The sequence below is a fragment of the Danio rerio genome, chromosome 20 (genome assembly GCF_049306965.1).
Source record: "Danio rerio strain Tuebingen ecotype United States chromosome 20, GRCz12tu, whole genome shotgun sequence".
Lineage (NCBI taxonomy): Eukaryota > Metazoa > Chordata > Actinopteri > Cypriniformes > Danionidae > Danio > Danio rerio.
In genome coordinates, this window is record NC_133195.1 from 22,366,619 (window position 1) to 22,389,316 (window position 22,698).

The 22,698-nt window shown below is 42.0% G+C and overlaps 1 long non-coding RNA gene across 1 annotated transcript in view; it reads left to right on the forward strand.

Moving 5' to 3' along the window:
- Positions 1-229: 229 nt before the first annotated feature.
- The window catches only part of LOC141379497 (uncharacterized), a 103,564-nt gene continuing 81,095 nt past the window's right edge, over positions 230-22,698 (forward strand). The window contains exon 1 of the long non-coding RNA XR_012396275.1: positions 230-570. This is a non-coding gene — a long non-coding RNA (uncharacterized lncRNA). The remainder of the gene's footprint in view (positions 571-22,698) is intronic.

Here is a 22,698-nt window from a genome sequence, read left to right on the forward strand (position 1 = left end):
TTTTAAAAAATGTAAAAAATCCAGCCAGGAGGAAAAAGAGCGGAACAAAAAGGTATCTGGGCTGTCTGCAACTGACAACAGTCCTGGCACAAATATTTCCGGTGGTGGTCTTCCCTTTCGTGATCCTCAGACAAGAAAAAACAAAACAAAACAGCCGGAATAAAGTCACACAAAAATAATAGAAATTCAGTTGCCTTCTCAACTATACCCGGCAGGGGGCGCTCGATGAGGCGGACGTGTGGGGGATGCTGAGCAGCGAGTGAGAGAGAGAGGAAGCCGGTGTTTTGAAGAAGGCCGGCGGGCTCCGAGAGCGAGAGGAAGTCCGCCCTGGAACAGAAGGAGATGAGGGAAAAAGACCCAACACTGGAAGTAAGGACCTGGCGTTGCAGCGACACGGAAATCCCACTGGATAGCGCAGAGAGAGAGAGGAAGAGAGAGAACAAGACAGGACAGGACACAACACGACACGAGTGGCTGAGCGTAAGCGCACTCGCAAATAACGATCTAGCACAAGACAACACACACACAGGGAATAAATAGAGCAGAAGGAGAGCTACTCATGGACTGCAGGTGAGTGGAATCAATTATGTAAATAGAAAGATTGGGTAACAAGGGGGAGGGATGCCTTAGGTAAACACAAGGTGACAGATCAAAACAACATTTACGTGTGCTCGTGACATGTAAACAAACACACACAAAAAGACAGCGTGATCAGACTGGGGATGTGACAGTACCCCCCTCCCTACGAACGCCACCAGGCGTTGCATGGAGGGGCTCACCTCGTTGCCGACAGAAGTCCCTGACCAGCGCCTGATCCAGAATATCCCGGGCCGGAACCCAGCTCCTTTCCTCTGGACCATAACCCTCCCAGTCCACTAAGTATTGAAAGCCCCGACCTCTCCGTCTGACATCTAGCAATCTCCGCAGAGTATAAACTGGGGAACCATCCACTAGGCGGGGGGGAGGGGGGGTTGGGGCAGATGGAACAAGGGGTGAGTACAGCACAGGTTTAACCCTAGATACATGAAAAGTAGGGTGTACCCGACCAAGCGTGGGGGGGGGAGCTTGAGCTGTACCACCACCGGACTCAAGACCTTGGTGATCCGGTATGGTCCAATGAACCTGGGTGCCAACTTGCGTGAGGCTACTGGTTACGGCGTCCCCTCTCACTCATTTTCCTTCGAGCGGAATCGAGGCAGGTCCTTAGTGGAAAGCCATACTCTTTGACCACACCTGTAGCGGGGAGCAGGAGTCCGATGTTGGTCAGCCGCTGCTTTAGTCCGTATATTAACCCGGGCCAAGGCCTCCCTAGCTCTCTTCCAAGTGCGGCGACACAGCTGGACAAACGCAAGGGCAGACGGGACAGCAGCTTCGGGTTCCTGTGAGGGAAACAAAGGAGGTTGGAAACCCACGGAGCATTGAAATGGAGACATACCTGTGGCAGATGACGGGAGGGAGTTATGAGCATACTCCACCCAGGGCAGTTGTTGGCACCAAGAGCTAGGATTGAGGGACGTCAGGCAGCGGAGAGTACGTTCCAAATCCTGGTTTGCCCGCTCGGACTGCCCGTTGGTCTGGGGATGGAATCCAGAAGACAGACTCGTTGAGGCCCCGATCTGTCGGCAGAATTCCTTCCAAAACCGGGAGACAAATTGGGGGCCCCTATCAGAGACCACATTGACCGGAAGACCATGAATCCGGAAAACATGATCAATCACCACCTGTGCTGTCTCCTTGGCTGAGGGGAGCTTGGGGAGGGGAATGAAATGGGCTGCTTTGGAAAAGCGGTCCACCACTGTGAGGATAACGGTGTTGCCTTTAGATTCAGGAAGACCAGTGACAAAATCAAGGGCCAAGTGTGACCAGGGGCGGGAAGGGATGGGAAGAGGACGGAGCAGACCAACGGGAGGTGCATTGGACGTCTTGTTCCGAGCACAAACCGAGCAGGCAGCCACGAACTGCCTGACGTCCTTGGCCATAGATGGCCACCAAAATCGCTGGCGGATGGCAGCCAGTGATCTCCCAACTCCTGGGTGGCAGGTCAACTTGGAGGAATGACCCCACTGGATAACTTCGGAGCGCATCTTGGCTGGAACAAACAGTTTGCTCGCCGGGACCCCCCTCGGTATTGGACCCATCCGTCCGGCTTGCTCAATCCGTCTTTCGATGTCCCAGGAGATGGATGCCACCACCACTTCCTTGGGTATAATGGTGTCGGGTGGTTCCACTTCCCCTGGGGCCTCAAACAGACGGGAGAGAGCATCCGGCTTTATGTTCTTGGATCCTGGCCTGTAAGACAGGGTAAAATTAAAACGGCCAAAGAAAAGGGCCCAGCGAGCCTGTCGGGAGCTCAGCCTCTTGGCTGAACGGATATATTCCAGATTCTTGTGATCCGCCCAGACCAGAAAAGGCTGAGCTGCCCCCTCCAACCAGTGACGCCACTCCCCCAAAGCCAACCTGACCGCCAACAACTCCCGGTTACCTATGTCGTAATTCCGTTCAGAAGGACTCAGGCGGTGGGAAAAGAAGGCACAGGGATGCACTTTCCCATTTAGACGTGACCGCTGAGATAGGACTGCGCCTACTCCGACATCAGAGGCATCTACCTCAACAATAAACTGCCGTTCAGGATCTGGAATAGACAAGACAGGAGCAGAGATAAAACGGGACTTTAATTTATCAAAGGCCTCCTGAGCATCAGCTTTCCATTTGAACGGTACCTTAGGAGAGGTGAGTGCCGTTAAGGGTGCAGCAATCTGACCAAAATTCCTGATGAATCGCCGATAAAAGTTGGCAAACCCCAGGAATCGCTGCAGAGCCTTACGCGAGTCAGGAGTTGGCCACTCGGCAACAGCCCTTACCTTACAGGGGTCTGCCTGGATCTCTCCTGCCGAAATTATGAATCCTAGGAAGGGAACCGACTGGGCGTGGAATACGCACTTTTCCGCTTTAACATAGAGCTGGTTCTCCAGCAGCCGTTGTAGCACCTGGCGAACATGTTGAGTGTGTACCTGTGGGGATGGGGAAAATATCAAAATATCATCAAGGTACACAAAGACAAAGCGGTTAACCATGTCTCTCAACACATCATTGACCAGGGCCTGGAAGACCGCCGGGGCATTGGTCAGACCGAATGGTAGGACCCAGTACTCAAAGTGTCCCGTAGGGGTGTTAAAGGCGGTCTTCCACTCATCCCCCTCACGTATGCGGATCAGATGGTAGGCATTCCGGAGGTCAAGTTTGGTAAAGACCTTGGCTCCTTGCAATAAATCAAAGGCAGACGACATGAGAGGTAAGGGGTACCTGTTCTTGATAGTGATGTCGTTAAGCCCTCGATAATCAATACAAGGACGCAAGGAGCCATCCTTCTTTTTGACAAAGAAGAACCCAGCGCCTGCCGGGGAAGAGAAGGGTCGGATGAGTTCAGCTTTAAGAGATTCGTTAATGTACCGGTCCATGGCCTCTCTCTCAGGACCAGAAAGGGAAAATAATCGACCCTTTGGCGAAGAAGTGCCTGGGAGGAGTTCAATGGCGCAATCATAAGGACGATGGGGAGGCAAGGAGGTGGCCCGAGACTTGCTAAACACCTGACGCAGATCATGGTACTCTGCCGAAACCCCAGCCAGATCAGCCGACTCCACCTGCGGGACAGGACACAAAGAAACAGGAAAAGAGGCAGGACCCAAACACGTAGCAAGACAACACTGATTCCATGACAAAATTGAATTATTCAACCAATCAACGTGTGGGCCATGCTGCAGTAGCCATGGATGCCCTAAAACTATGGGGGCACTTGGGGAGTCAAGGAGGAGCAGCGTGGTGACCTCACGGTGATTGCCTGAAACAATGAGTGTGATAGGAGGGGTGCTATGGGAAACAGTGGTAATAAGAGTGCCATTAAGAGAACGGGCAGGGATAGGGTCAGAAAGAGCAAGAGCAGGGATCCCCCACGAAATGGCCAAGGAACGATCCATGAAGTTACCCTCAGCTCCAGAATCGATCAAGGCCGAACAGGAGTTAGAAAGATCCTCAAACTGGACAGAGACAGGAATAACAGTACGAGAAGGGGAGGAATGCAAAAAAGGAGTAGCGCTCACCAGGATCCCCCTCTTCACTGGCGAGCTGTGCCTTTTAAAGGACAGGTGGCTGCGAAATGTCCTGGCTTGCCACAGTACAGACACAAGCCCTTAGCGAGGCGATGCTGCTTCTCCTGGGGGGTGAGCCGGAGGCGTCCCACCTGCATAGGCTCTGGACCAGCGGAAGCGGAGTTGGAGGCATCAGAGACGGGAAAGGTGTCCCCAGTCCTCCAGGGTGAGCGGGGTGCAGAGCGTTGATGGCGGCGGCGTAGACGTCCCACCCGTAGAGCCATGTTGATCAGATCGATGTTGGTGGCTAACTCGTCCTGAATCACCTCCTCCAGTCCTGCGCGGAACATGGATCTGCAGGCCCCCTGGTTCCAGTCACAAGACGCTGCTAGCGTCTTGAATTGGATGGCGTACTCAGTCACTGAACGCCCTGCCTGACGCAAACGGGCCAGCTGATCAGCAGCCTCCTTGCCCCGAGCGGATCGGTCAAACAGTTTTATCATTTCCTGTCTGAACTCATCAAAAGAAGTGCAACAAGGAGCTTGAGTGTCCCAAACTGAAATCCCCCAGTCACGAGCCTTACCAGTGAGAAGCGTCAGGACAAAGGCCACCTTAGTTTCTTCCGTGGCATAGGTGCGTGGCTGTAGCGCGAAAACCACTGAACACTGGGATAGGAAGGCTCTGCAGGAATTCGGATCTCCATCATAGGGTGGCGGGATATTGCAGCGAGGCTCATGTTGATAGTGAGGACCAGGAGGAATCTGAGCCTGCTGTGTCCATAGTGGCTAGATCGTTCTGTCAGGGTTCTTAAAGAGACACAAATGCAGGCTTGAGAGAATCAGGGGAATTTAATTTCAATATCCAAACAAAATATCTTTCTAGAAAAAGATTTTTTAAAAAAATGTAAAAAATCCAGCCAGGAGGAAAAAGAGCGGAACAAAAAGGTATCTGGGCTGTCTGCAACTGACAACAGTCCTGGCACAAATATTTCCGGTGGAGGTCGTCCCCTTCGTGATCCTCTGACAAGAAAAAACAAAACAAAACAGCCGGAATAAAGTCACACAAAAATAACAGAAATTCAGTTGCCTTCTCAACTATACCCGGCAGGGGGCGCTCGATGAGGCGGACGTGTGGGGGATGCTGAGCAGCGAGTGAGAGAGAGAGGAAGCCGGTGTTTTGAAGAAGGCCGGCGGGCTCCGAGAGCGAGAGGAAGTCCGCCCTGGAACAGAAGGAGATGAGGGAAAAAGACCCAACACTGGAAGTAAGGACCTGGCGTTGCAGCGACACGGAAATCCCACTGGATAGCGCAGAGAGAGAGAGGAAGAGAGAGAACAAGACAGGACACGACACGACACGACACGACACGACACGAGTGGCTGAGCGTAAGCGCACTCGCAAATCACGATCTAGCACAAGACAACACACACACAGGGAATAAATAGAGCAGAAGGAGAGCTACTCATGGACTGCAGGTGAGTGGAATCAATTATGTAAATAGAAAGATTGGGTAACAAGGGGGAGGGATGCCTTAGGTAAACACAAGGTGACAGATCAAAACAACATTCACGTGCGCTCGTGACATGTAAACAAACACACACAAAAAGACAGCGTGATCAGACTGGGGATGTGACAGGATCAACATAAGTGAATTTATAAACTTGATGGTCCCGGATCAACATGAATGAATTTATAATCTTGATGGTCCAGGATCAACATCAGTGAATTTAAATGTTTGATGGTCCAGGATTAACATTAGTGAATTTATAAACTTGAAGGTCCAGGATCAACATCAGTAAATTTATAAACTTGATGGTCCATGATCAACATTAGTGAATTTTAATCTTGATGGTCCAGAATCAACATTAGTAAATTTATAATCTTGATGGTCCAGGATCAACATTAGTGAATTTTAATCTTGATGGTCCAGAATCAACATTAGTAAATTTATAATCTTGATGGTCCAGGATCAACATTAGTGAATTTTAATCTTGATGGTCCAGGATCAACATTAGTAAATTTATAATCTTGATGGTCCCGGATCAACATTAGTGAATTTTCATCTTGATGATCCAGGATCAACATTAGTAAATTTATAATCTTGATGGTCCAGGATCAACATTAGTGAATTTTAATCTTGATGGTGCAGGATCAACATTAGTGAATTTTAATCTTGATGGTCCAGGATCAACATCAGTAAATTTATAAACTTGATGGTCCAGGATCAACTTTAGTGAATTTTAATCTTGATGGTCAAGGATCAACATCAGTAAATTTATAAACTTGATGGTCCAGGATCAACTTTAGTGAATTTATAAACTTGATGGTCCAGGATCAACTTTGGTGAATTTTAATCTTGATGGTCCAGGATCAACATCAGTAAATTTATAAACTTGATGGTCCAGGATCAACGTTAGTAAATTTTGAATCTTGATGGTCCAGGATCAACATCAGTGAATTCATAAACTTGATGGTCCAGGATCAACATTAGTGAATTTAGAATCTCGATGGTCCAGGATCAACATTAATGAATTTATAATCTTGATAATCCAGGATCAACACTAGTGAATTTATAATCTTGATGGTCCAGGATCAACAGAGGTGAATTTTAAATTTTTGATGGTCCAGGATTAACATTAGTGAATTTGTAATCTTGATGGTCCAGGTTCAACATTAGTGAATTTTAATCTTGATGGTCCAGGATCAACATCAGTAAATTTATAAACTCGATGGTCCAGTATCAACATTAGTGAATTTATAAAGTTGATGGTCCAGGATCAACATTAATTAATTTATAATCTTGATGGTCCAGGATACACATTAATTAATTTATAATCTTGATGGTCCAGGATCAACATTAGTGAATTTATAATCTTGATGGTCCAGGATCAACATCAGTGAATTAAAATTTTTGATAGTCCAGGATCAACATTAGTGAATTTATAAACTTGATGGTCCAGGATCAACATTAGTGAATTTAAATTTTTGATGGTCTCGGATCAACATTAGTGAATTTATAATTTTGATGGTCCAGGATCAACATTAGTGAATTTATAATTTTGATGGTCCAGGATCAACATTATTGAATTTTAATCTTGATGGTCCAGGATCAACATTAGTGGATTTTTAATCTTGATGGTCCAGGATCAACATTAGTGAATTTATAATCTTGATGGTCCAGGATCAACATTAGTGAATTTATAATCTTGATGGTCCAGGATCAACATTAGTGAATTTTAATCTTGATGGTCCAGGATCAACATTAGTGAATTTATATTCTTGATGGTCCAGGATCAACATTAGTGAATTTATAATCTTGATGGTCCAGGATCAACATTAGTGAATTTATAATCTTGATGGTCCAGGATCAACCTAAGTGAAATTATAATCTTGATGGTCCAGGATCAACATTAGTGAATTTATAATCTTGATGGACCAGGATCAGCATTAGTGAATTTATAATTTTGATGGTCCAGGATCAACATTAGTGAATTTATAAACTTGATGGTCCAGGTTCAACATCGGTGAATTTATAAACTTGATGGTCCAGGATCAACATTAGTGAATTTTAATCTTGATGGTCCAGGATCAACATTAGTGAATTTATAATCTTGATGGTCCAGGATCAACATTAGTGAATTTTAATCTTGATGGTCCAGGATCAACATTGGTGAATTTTAATCTTGATGGTCCAGGATCAACGTTAGTAAATTTAGAATCTTGATGGTCCAGGATCAACATCAGTGAATTCATAATCTTGATGGTCCAGGATCAACATCAGTGAATTCATAATCTTGATGGTCCAGGATCAACATTAGTGAATTTAGAATCTCGATGGTCCAGTATCAACATTAGTGAATTTATAAACTTGATGGTCCAGGATCAACATTAATGAATTTATAATCTTGATGGACCAGGACCAACATTAGTGAATTTATAAACTTGATGGTCCAGGATCAACAGAGGTGAATTTTAAATTTTTGATGGTCCAGGATCAACATTAGTGAATTTTATTCTTGATGGTCCAGGATCAACATCAGTAAATTTATAAACTCGATGGTCCAGTATCAACATTAGTGAATTTATAAAGTTGATGGTCCAGGATCAACATTAATTAATTTATAATCTTGATGGTCCAGGATCAACATTAATTAATTTATAATCTTGATGGTCCAGGATCAACATTAGTGAATTTATAATCTTGATGGTCCAGGATCAACATTAGTGAATTTTAATCTTGATGGTCCAGGATCAACATTGGTGAATTTTAATCTTGATGGTCCAGGATCAACATCAGTTAATGTATAAACTTGATGGTCCAGGATCAACTTTAGTGAATTTATAAACTTGATGGTCCAGGATCAACATTGGTGAATTTTAATCTTGATGGTCCAGGATCAACGTTAGTAAATTTAGAATCTTGATGGTCCAGGATCAACATCAGTGAATTCATAATCTTGATGGTCCAGGATCAACATCAGTGAATTCATAATCTTGATGGTCCAGGATCAACATCAGTGAATTCATAATCTTGATGGTCCAGGATCAACATTAGTGAATTTAGAATCTCGATGGTCCAGTATCAACATTAGTGAATTTATAAACTTGATGGTCCAGGATCAACATTAATGAATTTATAATCTTGATGGTCCAGGATCAACAGAGGTGAATTTTAAATTTTTGATGGTCCAGGATCAACATTAGTGAATTTTATTCTTGATGGTCCAGGATCAACATCAGTAAATTTATAAACTCGATGGTCCAGTATCAACATTAGTGAATTTATAAAGTTGATGGTCCAGGATCAACATTAATTAATTTATAATCTTGATGGTCCAGGATCAACATTAATTAATTTATAATCTTGATGGTCCAGGATCAACATTAGTGAATTTATAAACTTGATGGTCCAGGATCAACATTAGTGAATTTATAAACTTGATGGTCCAGGATCAACATTAGTGAATTTAAATTTTTGATGGTCTCGGATCAACATTAGTGAATTTATAAACTTGATAGTCCAGGATCAACTTTGGTGAATTTTAATCTTGATGGTCCAGGATCAACATCAGTTAATGTATAAACTTGATGGTCCAGGATCAACTTTAGTGAATTTATAAACTTGATGGTCCAGGATCAACATTGGTGAATTTTAATCTTGATGGTCCAGGATCAACGATAGTAAAATTAGAATCTTGATGGTCCAGGATCAACATCAGTGAATTCATAATCTTGATGGTCCAGGATCAACATCAGTGAATTCATAATCTTGATGGTCCAGGATCAACATTAGTGAATTTAGAATCTCGATGGTCCAGTATCAACATTAGTGAATTTATAATCTTGATGGTCCAGGATCAACAGAGGTGAATTTTAAATTTTTGATGGTCCAGGATCAACATTAGTGAATTTTATTCTTGATGGTCCAGGATCAACATCAGTAAATTTATAAACTCGATGGTCCAGTATCAACATTAGTGAATTTATAAAGTTGATGGTCCAGGATCAACATTAATTAATTTATAATCTTGATGGTCCAGGATCAACATTAGGGAATTTATAATCTTGATGGTCCAGGATCAACATTAGTGAATTTATAAACTTGATGGTCCAGGATCAACATTAGTGAAATTATAAACTTGATGGTCCAAGATCAACATTAGTGAATTTAAATTTTTGATGGTCTCGGATCAACATTAGTGAATTTACAATCTTGATGGTCCAGGATCAACATTAGGGAATTCATAATCTTGATGGACCAGGACAAACTTTAGTGAATTTATAAACTTGATGGTCCAGGATCAACACTAGTGAATTTATAATCTTGATGGTCCAGGATCAACATTAATGAATTTATAATCTTGATGGTCCAGGATCAACATTAGTGAATTTTAATCTTGATGGTCCAGGATCAACATTAGTGAATTTATATTCTTGATGGTGCAGGATCAACATTAGTGAATTTATAATCTTGATGGACCAGGATCAACATTAGTGAATTTATAATTTTGATGGTCCAGGATCAACATTAGTGAATTTATAAACTTGATGGTCCAGGTTCAACATCAGTGAATTTATAAACTTGATGGTCCAGGATCAACATTAGTGAATTTTTAAACTTGATGGTCCAGAATCAACATCAGTGAATTTATAATCTTGATGGTCCAGGATCAACATTAGTGTATTTTAATCTTGATGGTCCAGGATCAACATTTGTGAATTTATAATCTTGATGGTCCAGGATCAACAATAGTTAATTTATAATCTTGATGGTCCAGGATCAACATTAGTAAATTTATAAACTTGATGGTCCTTAATCAAAATCAGTAAATTTATAAACTTGATGGTCCAGGATCAACTTTACTGAATTTTAATCTTGAAGGTCCAGGATCAACATCAGTAAATTTATAAACTTGATGGTCCAGGATCAACATTAATGAATTTATAAACTTGATGGACCAGGACCAACTTTATGAAGTTTCATAAACTAATTTCGAGAGGAGCACGTGATATGATTGACTGCAGCCGGCCACTCATCTAAGCTCATTAGCTAGCCAATCGGAACGATCCAAACCCACTATAAATAACCTAGCTAAAATGTACACCCCTATCTTCGTTTTCCGAAGAAGCACAGAAGGACGGACACAGCTCCTCTTCAAATCCTCAAATCTTCATCTACCATACCATCGCCTGCGACATTAACTTCAACCTACTACAAATCAACAACGACAGCAACAACAAAACTCAAAAAATTCAACGGACACGCCATCATCAACTAAACAACAACATCATGGAAAGAGACGATACACCCGCTCCCCTAGGAACACCAGCACAAGGACAACAAGCCCCAACCGGAAACCAAACAAACACCGAAGCTCCCATAAGAGGCAGAAGACCCATCCGCTCTACAGTTTCAAGGACCCATCGCCGTACACAGTCTCCATCCCCCATAACCCCAAACCGCAACTTACCTTCTCCATCTTCATCATACGCATCTGCAAGATCCTCATCCCTCATCTCAAATAAAATGACAGTCGCCGAACTCCGTCAGACCATTACAAACGCCGGTATATCCATCCCCAACCGCTGCAACAAAGCTGAACTGTTGAAACTCTACGAAACCATCCCTTCACCAACTCCTCCCCCTCAGGACAGCAGACCAACTCGATCCCGGCACACCCCCTATCCTCAACCGACTTCTGCACAGCAAGCAACTAACCACCCCGGACCACCCAAGAAAGCAACCAGGAAAACAAATAAAAAGCTACCTCAAGCTACTGGACAGTCTGCACCCGTTACCATTACCTTTCAAAACACAGACAATCCACAGGAAAATCACGCCACTCCAGGACTTCCCACTCCCCTTCTCTGGCCTCCAGCTCCACTTTCCAGCGGAAACTCCATTCCTGCTCTTCCAGACATCTCTCCCTCTCTCAACCCTCCTCATTCTATTCTCCCTTCTAACCTTCCCCATTCTTCAACTCAGTTTTTTCCCACTCAAACTTTTCCTACGATCCATAACGCCGTTCCTCTTCCTACTAATTTCCCCTCTTCTACTACCTCCTTTTTCCCCTCTACATCCCTCCACCAAGCACCCACTGTCATTACTAACCCTCCCCAACAGTCTACTCTTCGTACTAACATCTCTTCCGCACGGCCCCCCTTCACTCTAAGCACCGCCACACCCCTTCCCATTCCGCAAAATGCTCCAGTCCTGGAACCACCCCCGATCTCCAATGCCATCAGAAACCTCATCTTATCAGGTGCCGACATAGACCTTTCAACACTCCTTTCACCCATAGCACCTCCCTCGGCAGAGCGACAGGTGGATTGCGGCGAATTCACTATTACCCTTAAACCACCAGTCAGTTCACAAACTCGCACACTCTCCATTGCCGAATTTCACGTAGCCTTCGCACGATACACAGAAACCATCTGCTCAGTTTTTCCCCATAGGAGGCGCGAGCTGAATGACTATATGGCCATCATCTCAGAGCTCGCGCTCTCCTATGGGGGAACACATTTCTACACATATCATAAATTATTCTCAGCTAAATGCGCAATTCGCGTCACTCAGTGGAATCAGTGTACTTATTGGGGGGCTTTGGACACTGATCTCCACAACAGAGTATTCTTAGGATGTCGCAATCTATCCTGCGCGGTCTGCCGCTCTAACCTTCACCCGACCACTTCCTGTCCCTTCGTAATTCCCTCCGCCGATAAAGAACTACAAACCCCAAAATCCACCAGCTACGTACCTCGCCCTTCTACTTCCACTATCCCCTCTCTACTTCCTCCTCCCTCCTCTCAAAACCCTCCTTCTCAAATCTGTCAAAGCTTTAATATCGCTAGATGCTTTCGCCACCCGTGCAAATTCCTGCACACTTGTAGCTACTGCGGCGGCGCACACGCTCGTGTCGTCTGCCAAGTACTAAAAGCAAATAAAAAACATAGAAATTACTTGTCGACTCCTGTTGATATTTCTAATCTGTATTCTGAATTATGCTTGCACCCTGATCCTAATTTTTCTGAATTTCTCATTTCAGGTCTGTCTAATGGATTCCACCCTGGTGTTTCGACCCTTCCTTCCTATAACCTCGCATGTCCTAATCTCCAATCCGCTAACGCCGAACCAGATGTGGTGGATCATCTAATCAAGAAAGAGATCGATAATAAATTTATGATCGGTCCCTTTCTTGCCCCCCCGTTTAGCACCTATCGAATTAGTCCAATCGGCGTAGCAACCAGAAAATTTTCTGGGAAAAAAACGACTAATAATCGACCTGTCTTCTCCTCATAATTCTGCCTTTTCAAGCATTAATAGTTTAATTTCACCCGATGAATTCTCATTGAACTACCATGACATAGACCAAGCAATTTCTCTAATTAAACTCGTCGGCCGTAACGCTTGGCTCGCTAAAGTTGACATTACGTCAGCTTTTAAAATTATGCCGTTACACCCTGATTTCTGGCACCTCTTTGGCATCAATTGGAAATCCCAATTTTATTTCGCAGTCCGTCTTACGTTCGGCTGCAGAAGCAGCCCCAAAATTTTCGACATGCTTTCAGAAGCTATATGTTGGATCCTCGCTAATAATTACGGAATCCCGCACGTAGTCCACCTCCTTGATGATTTCCTCATCATCTCTCCCCCCCATACCCCACCTGCTCAACACCTAGCGACTACTAAAGCAGTTTTCGCTAGGCTGGGTATCCCCCTTGCAGAAGAAAAATCCGCTGGACCCAGCACTCGCTTAGAATTTCTAGGCATTAATTTGGACTCCCAAAAATTTGAAGCTTCGCTGCCCAAAGAGAAAATTGATCGAATCATTTCTCTATCTTCCATATTTTTGGAGAAACATGAATGTTCTAAACGCGAACTGCTATCAATATTAGGACATCTTAATTTCGCCATGCGTATCATTCCTCAGGGACGCCCGTTTATCACTCACCTCCTACAACTCGCAGCTTCCGTCCACAGCTTAGAAGATAACATAACGTTTTCCGACCCCTGCCGCAATGAACTCAGCCTGTGGATTTCCTTCCTTAAGTGCTGGAACGGCTGCTCATTCCTGTATAGCGATCTAATTGCATCCCCCGTAGACATCCAGCTATACACGGACGCAGCTCCCTCGGTAGGATTCGGCGGTTTCTACCAAGGCCGCTGGTTCGCCTCTGATTGGCCCTCTCAAATGCTGGAAACTCCTCTACCTCAATATTCGTCTGCTTTATTCGAATTATACCCCATAGTAGCCGCTGCCTTATTATGGGGAGACGAATGGTCTGCCTCTAGCATTCTCATTCACTGTGACAACGAAGCCGTTGTGCACTGCATTAACAGAGGGCGCTCTCACTCTCCCGATTTAATGCCGCTTCTCCGTCGCCTTATTTGGACCGCAGCCAAAAAACAATTTATCATAACTGCTATACATGTGCCCGGTTTTCATAATCAAATTGCTGACGCTCTTTCTCGCTTTCTTTTCCAGAGATTCAGACAACTAGCGCCGGAGGCAGAGCAGCACCCGACTCCCATCCCTCCTTATTCAGAGATGATATTCCAATAAATCATCCAATGCATGAGCTGCACCAAACATCCATATCCCTCATTCTGCATGCTGTGGCTCCAAGGACCTTACAAGCATATCTCACTGCATGGAAAACATTCAAACACTTTCATTTCACATACAACACCATATTCCCAGATTTCTCCCTGCTTACAATAAGCTCATTTATTACATACCTTCATTTTCATAAAAACATGCAGGCAAACTCCATTAAGAGCTATTTAAGTGGTATTCAGTTTTTTCACAAACTCATGTACGGCTCCATTTCTGAATCCATTGCCAACTCTCAAGTCAGCCTTCTTATTAAAGGCATACAGAAAGCACGCCCCCCCACCCCAGATGCCAGATTGCCCATCACACATAACATACTCTCCAAATGCATTTCCACGCTCAGGAAAGGCTACACATCTTTTCATACAGACCGCACACTAGATGCAATGTTTATTCTTGCCTTTTTTCGGATTTTTCAGATGTTCTGAATTTACAGTAACATCAAAATTTGATCCTTCTATTCACCCCACTATAGCTGATCTGACCCTGATTGATGAGGAGACAATTTCTTTCCTCATCAAACAAAGCAAAACAGATCAATCAAGAAAAGGACATTGCATCTACATATTTAACATTCCCTCCTCCACAAGCCCCTTCCAAACACTCCTAGCTTATATTCACTATAGGAAATCACTAAGCAACAGTCCCTTAGCCCCCCTGTTCATAGACGACACACACAACCCAGTGACACGCTTTTGGTTCCAAAAACACCTCAAAGCTACCCTACATCATTCAGGCTTCCCATCAGAATCATACTCCAGCCATTCATTCAGAATCGGAGCCGCCACCACAGCCGCACACAAAGGGTTAACGCAACAACACATACAAACACTTGGAAGATGGTCTTCCGACGCCTTTAAATCTTACATCAGGCTGAGCCACAGCCATCTTAAGGAAGCCCAGAGGACCCTCACTAGCAGAAATGCCAATCCCAGCGGCCAAGGGCACAGGCATAATCCAGGGACAAGTCAAGACCCAGCCATGCCAGCTCCACAGGGGCGGAAGAGCTACCCAATTATGTAAAGGAGCAGGCACGACCCAGCCTCCTAACGGTTTCCCTCCTTCCAGCTTGAGTTGCACTCAGCTTCTCTACCTAGACACTCACCTTACTACAGCAGACGTTCCTCCTGCCCAAGCCCCCTTCTGCCACTCCGCCCCCCCAGGTCGCTGCCACAGAAGTCTCCACTGCCCCCACCCCATTCTAGGACTTCTGTAAGACCCCGCCCCTTGGCTCTGAACCCGTACAACGTTACACAGAGCTTTGATTCCGGCAGGAATCATATTAGTCTTGCCCCAGCCCTAGCTTTTATATATTATATATCATTTCTTATAATGCTATATAATATAGTCTTATTTTATTTTCTCTGTTCGATTTGTTTTATATAAATGTATATTCATATGCACCCACGCATATAAATATAAATTTATATATAGTGCCGCCACCCTCATGCTCAGTTCCCGCTGGAACACTCCCAGAGCACCTATTCCGCCCGTCACCCTCTAGTAGAAGTCTCCATCTCCCCATCATCTCTCCCGACTCCTACTGGAGTTGGCCACAATTAGCTCACCCAACCCTGAGCTGTGACACGAGCACGAGTCACTGACCCTCCCCGGCCATAGACCTTATTTTTCTTTATTTCTTATTTATTTTTCACATTTATCTTTTATTTTTTAAATTTATTTATATATCTATATATCTATATGCACCCACGCATATAAATATATACTTATATATAGTGCTGTCACCTTCAAGCTCTAACACTCGCAAGAGTTGCTCACGAGCATTCGACCCCCGCAGGGGTCATCTCCCAAACGCCACTCACCCTTCAGCTGGGGCCTCCACCTGCCCTCCATCGTTCCCGTCCCTAGCTGGAGATGGCACTTGCAGCTCTATCTCCCGCTGGAGAGCCCAAAAGAGCTAGACTCCCGCTGGAGTCAAGTAAAATCGCCCCCCCAAGGCCTTAGTTTTTCCCCATTATATATATATATATCTATATATCACATATACATATATATTTATATATAGTGCTGTCACCCTCAAGCTCTAACTCTAGCAAGAGTTGCTCCCGAGCATTCGACCCCCGCAGGGGTCATCGCCCAACCGCCACTCACCCTTCAGCTGGGGCCTCCACCTGCCCTCCATCGTTCCCGTCCCTAGCTGGAGATGGCACTTGCAGCTCTATCTCCCGCTGGAGAGCCCAAAAGAGCTAGACTCCCGCTGGAGTCAAGTAAAATCGCCCCCCCAAGGCCTTAGTTTTCCCCATTATATATATATATATCTATATATCGCATATACATATATATTTATATATAGTGCTGTCACCTCACAGCTCTATCTCCGCAAGGAGTGTTCCTCGAGCAATTACTCCTTAGGAGCCCCTGACCCCCCCGCAGCCCTAGTAACCCCCTCATCCAGCTGGAGTCCTCACTTTTCACTCCTCATCATTTTGACTCCAACTGGATCCCCGTCCATCCCACAGCTCTGAACCCCGCTGGGGTTTCCCTTAGTTTCTAATCCAGCTGGAGTATTTATAGCCCACGCCAACTCGGCACGGGCACCCGCAAGAGCCCGTATCCCCCTTGGCTCCCATCGGAGCCCCTTCACTTTCAACCACTATATCCAGCAGCCGGATATAGCATTTCAAGCCTTTCGGGGAGTTTCTTCGAATACACGGCTGCTGTCCCGAGTCTCATGCATTTGGGGAGCTCTCGAGAACACCTGACCTCGTACTCCCCTCACATGCTTTATGGACCTGGCGGGAACCCTGGGCTCAACTATCTCCGAGCTCAGGGTTCTCTCCCGGGACAGCATGCCAAACCTGCTAACTTGCTAACAAGTTGTCAAACAGTATCTAAGTGTGAACTCTTGAAATGAAGTTTCATAAACTAATTTCGAGAGGAGCACGTGATATGATTGACTGCAGCCGGCCACTCATCTAAGCTCATTAGCTAGCCAATCGGAACGATCCAAACCCACTATAAATAACCTAGCTAAAATGTACACCCCTATCTTCGTTTTCCGAAGAAACCCCCCATCCACCCCTTCTCCTCCTTTCCTCTTTTGCCGAGGGGAGCTCTCGAGAACACCTGACCTCGTACTCCCCTCACATGCTTTATGGACCTAGCGGGAACCCTGGGCTCAACTATCTCCGAGCTCAGGGTTCTCTCCCGGGACAGCATGCCAAACCTGCTAACTTGCTAACAAGTTGTCAAACAGTATCTAAGTGTGAACTCTTGAAATTGAATTTATAATCTTGATGGTCCAGGATCAACATTAGTGAATTTATAAAGTTGATGGTCCAGGATCAACATTAATTAATTTATAATCTTGATGGTCCAGGATCAACATTAATTAATTTATAAATTTTGATGGTCCAGGATCAACATTAGTGAATGTATAAACTTGATGGTCCAGGATCAACTTTAGTGAATTTATAAACTTGATGGTCCAGGATCAACATTGGTGAATTTTAATCTTGATGGTCCAGGATCAACGTTAGTAAATTTAGAATCTTGATGGTCCAGGATCAACATCAGTGAATTCATAATCTTGATGGTCCAGGATCAACATTAGTGAATTTAGAATCTCGATGGTCCAGTATCAACATTAGTGAATTTATAATCTTGATGGTCCAGGATCAACAGAGGTGAATTTTAAATTTTTGATGGTCCAGGATCAACATTAGTGAATTTTATTCTTGATGGTCCAGGATCAACATCAGTAAATTTATAAACTCGATGGTCCAGTATCAACATTAGTGAATTTATAGAGTTGATGGTCCAGGATCAACATTAATTAATTTATAATCTTGATGGTCCAGGATCAACATTAATTAATTTATAATCTTGATGGTCCAGGATCAACATTAGTGAATTTATAATCTTGATGGTCCAGGATCAACATTAGTGAATTTATAAACTTGATGGTCCAGGATCAACATTAGTGAATTTATAAACTTGATGGTCCAGGATCAACATTAGTGAATTTAAATTTTTGATGGTCTCGGATCAACATTAGTGAATTTATAATCTTGATGGTCCAGGTTTAACATTAGTGAATTTATAATCTTGATGGTCCAGGATCAACATTAGGGAATTTATAATCTTGATGGTCCAGGTTTAACATTAGTGAATTTATAATCTTGATGGTCCAGGATCAACATTAGTGAATTTATATTCTTGATGGTCCAGGATCAACATTAGGGAATTTATAATCTTGATGGTCCAGGTTTAACATTAGTGAATTTATAATCTTGATGGTCCAGGATCAACATTAGTGAATTTATAATCTTGATGGTCCAGGATCAACATTAGTGAATTTATAAAGTTGATGGTCCAGGATCAACATTAATTAATTTATAATCTTGATGGTCCAGGATCAACAATAATTAATTTATAAATTTTGATGGTCCAGGATCAACATTAGTGAATTTATAATCTTGATGGTCCAGGATCAACATTGGTGAATTTTAATCTTCATGGTCCAGGATCAACTTAGTAAATTTAGAATCTTGATGGTCCAGGATCAACATCAGTGAATTCATAATCTTGATGGTCCAGGATCAACATCAGTGAATTCATAATCTTGATGGTCCAGGATCAACATTAGTGAATTTAGAATCTTGATGGTCCAGGATCAACATTAATGAATTTATAATCTTGATGGTCCAGGATCAACATTAGTGAATTTTAATCTTGATTGTCCAGGATCAACATTAGTGAATTTATATTCTTGATGGTGCAGGATCAACATTAGTGAATTTATAATCTTGATGGACCAGGATCAACATTAGTGAATTTTTAAACTTGATGGTCCAGAATCAACATCAGTGAATTTATAATCTTGATGGTCCAGGATCAACATTAGTGTATTTTAATCTTGATGGTCCAGGATCAACATTTGTGAATTTATAATCTTGATGGTCCAGGATCAACAATAGTTAATTTATAATCTTGATGGTCCAGGATCAACATTAGTAAATTTATAAACTTGATGGTCCTTAATCAAAATCAGTAAATTTATAAACTTGATGGTCCAGGATCAACATTAATGAATTTATAAACTTGATGGACCAGGACCAACTTTATTGAATTTATAATCTTGATGGTCCAGGATCAACATTAGTGAATTTATAAAGTTGATGGTCCAGGATCAACATTAATTAATTTATAATCTTGATGGTCCAGGATCAACATTAATTAATTTATAAATTTTGATGGTCCAGGATCAACATTAGTGAATTTATAATCTTGATGGTCCAGGATCAACATTAGTGAATTTTAATCTTGATGGTCCAGGATCAACATCAGTTAATGTATAAACTTGATGGTCCAGGATCAACTTTAGTGAATTTATAAACTTGATGGTCCAGGATCAACATTGGTGAATTTTAATCTTGATGGTCCAGGATCAACGTTAGTAAATTTAGAATCTTGATGGTCCAGGATCAACATCAGTGAATTCATAATCTTGATGGTCCAGGATCAACATCAGTGAATTCATAATCTTGATGGTCCAGGATCAACATTAGTGAATTTAGAATCTCGATGGTCCAGTATCAACATTAGTGAATTTTTAATCTTGATGGTCCAGGATCAACAGAGGTGAATTTTAAATTTTTGATGGTCCAGGATCAACATTAGTGAATTTTATTCTTGATGGTCCAGGATCAACATCAGTAAATTTATAAACTCGATGGTCCAGTATCAACATTAGTGAATTTATAAAGTTGATGGTCCAGGATCAACATTAATTAATTTATAATCTTGATGGTCCAGGATCAACATTAGGGAATTTATAATCTTGATGGTCCAGGATCAACATTAGTGAATTTATAAACTTGATGGTCCAGGATCAACATTAGTGAAATTATAAACTTGATGGTCCAAGATCAACATTAGTGAATTTAAATTTTTGATGGTCTCGGATCAACATTAGTGAATTTACAATCTTGATGGTCCAGGATCAACATTAGGGAATTTATAATCTTGATGGACCAGGACCAACTTTAGTGAATTTATAAACTTGATGGTCCAGGATCAACACTAGTGAATTTATAATCTTGATGGTCCAGGATCAACATTAATGAATTTATAATCTTGATGGTCCAGGATCAACATTAGTGAATTTTAATCTTGATGGTCCAGGATCAACATTAGTGAATTTGAAATTTTGATGGTCCAGGATCAACATTAGTGAATTTATAAACTTGATGGTCCAGGTTCAACATCAGTGAATTTATAAACTTGATGGTCCAGGATCAACATTAGTGAATTTTTAAACTTGATGGTCCAGAATCAACATCAGTGAATTTATAATCTTGATGGTCCAGGATCAACATTAGTGTATTTTAATCTTGATGGTCCAGGATCAACATTTGTGAATTTATAATCTTGATGGTCCAGGATCAACAATAGTTAATTTATAATCTTGATGGTCCAGGATCAACATTAGTAAATTTATAAACTTGATGGTCCTTAATCAAAATCAGTAAATTTATAAACTTGATGGTCCAGGATCAACTTTACTGAATTTTAATCTTGAAGGTCCAGGATCAACATCAGTAAATTTATAAACTTGATGGTCCAGGATCAACATTAATGAATTTATAAACTTGATGGACCAGGACCAACTTTATTGAATTTATAATCTTGATGGTCCAGGATCAACATTAGTGAATTTATAAAGTTGATGGTCCAGGATCAACATTAATTAATTTATAATCTTGATGGTCCAGGATCAACATTAATTAATTTATAAATTTTGATGGTCCAGGATCAACATTAGTGAATTTATAATCTTGATGGTCCAGGATCAACATTAGTGAATTTTAATCTTGATGGTCCAGGATCAACATCAGTTAATGTATAAACTTGATGGTCCAGGATCAACTTTAGTGAATTTATAAACTTGATGGTCCAGGATCAACATTGGTGAATTTTAATCTTGATGGTCCAGGATCAACGTTAGTAAATTTAGAATCTTGATGGTCCAGGATCAACATCAGTGAATTCATAATCTTGATGGTCCAGGATCAACATCAGTGAATTCATAATCTTGATGGTCCAGGATCAACATTAGTGAATTTAGAATCTCGATGGTCCAGGATCAACAGAGGTGAATTTTAAATTTTTGATGGTCCAGGATCAACATTAGTGAATTTTATTCTTGATGGTCCAGGATCAACATCAGTAAATTTATAAAATCGATGGTCCAGTATCAACGATAGTGAATTTATAAAGTTGATGGTCCAGGATCAACATTAATTAATTTATAATCTTGATGGTCCAGGATCAACATTAATTAATTTATAATCTTGATGGTCCAGGATCAACATTAGGGAATTTATAATCTTGATGGTCCAGGATCAACATTAGTGAATTTATAAACTTGATGGTCCAGGATCAACATTAGTGAATTTATAAACTTGATGGTCCAAGATCAACATTAGTGAATTTACAATCTTGATGGTCCAGGATCAACATTAGGGAATTTATAATCTTGATGGACCAGGACCAACTTTAGTGAATTTATAAACTTGATGGTCCAGGATCAACACTAGTGAATTTATAATCTTGATGGTCCAGGATCAACATTAATGAATTTATAATCTTGATGGACCAGGACCAACTTTAGTGAATTTATAAACTTGATGGTCCAGGATCAACACTAGTGAATTTATAATCTTGATGGTCCAGGATCAACTTTATTGAATTTATAATCTTGATGGTCCAGGATCAACATTAGTGAATTTATAAAGTTGATGGTCCAGGATCAACATTAATTAATTTATAATCTTGATGGTCCAGGATCAACATTAATTAATTTATAATCTTGATGGTCCAGGATCAACATTAGTGAATTTATAATCTTGATGGTCCAGGATCAACATTAGTGAATTTTAATCTTGATGGTCCAGGATCAACATCAGTTAATGTATAAACTTGATGGTCCAGGATCAACTTTAGTGAATTTATAAACTTGATGGTCCAGGATCAACATTGGTGAATTTTAATCTTGATGGTCCAGGATCAACGTTAGTAAATTTAGAATCTTGATGGTCCAGGATCAACATCAGTGAATTCATAATCTTGATGGTCCAGGATCAACATTAGTGAATTTAAATTTTTGATGGTCTCGGATCAACATTAGTGAATTTATAATCTTGATGGTCCAGGTTTAACATTAGTGAATTTATAATCTTGATGGTCCAGGATCAACATTAGGGAATTTATAATCTTGATGGTCCAGGTTTAACATTAGTGAATTTATAATCTTGATGGTCCAGGATCAACATTAGTGAATTTATATTCTTGATGGTCCAGGATCAACATTAGTGAATTTATAAACTTGATGGTCCAGGATCAACAATAGTGAATTTATAATCTTGATGGTCCAGGATCAACATTAGTGAATTTATAATTTTGATGGTCCAGGATCAACATTAGTGAATTTTAATCTTGATGGTCCAGGATCAACATTAGTGAATTTTTAATCTTGA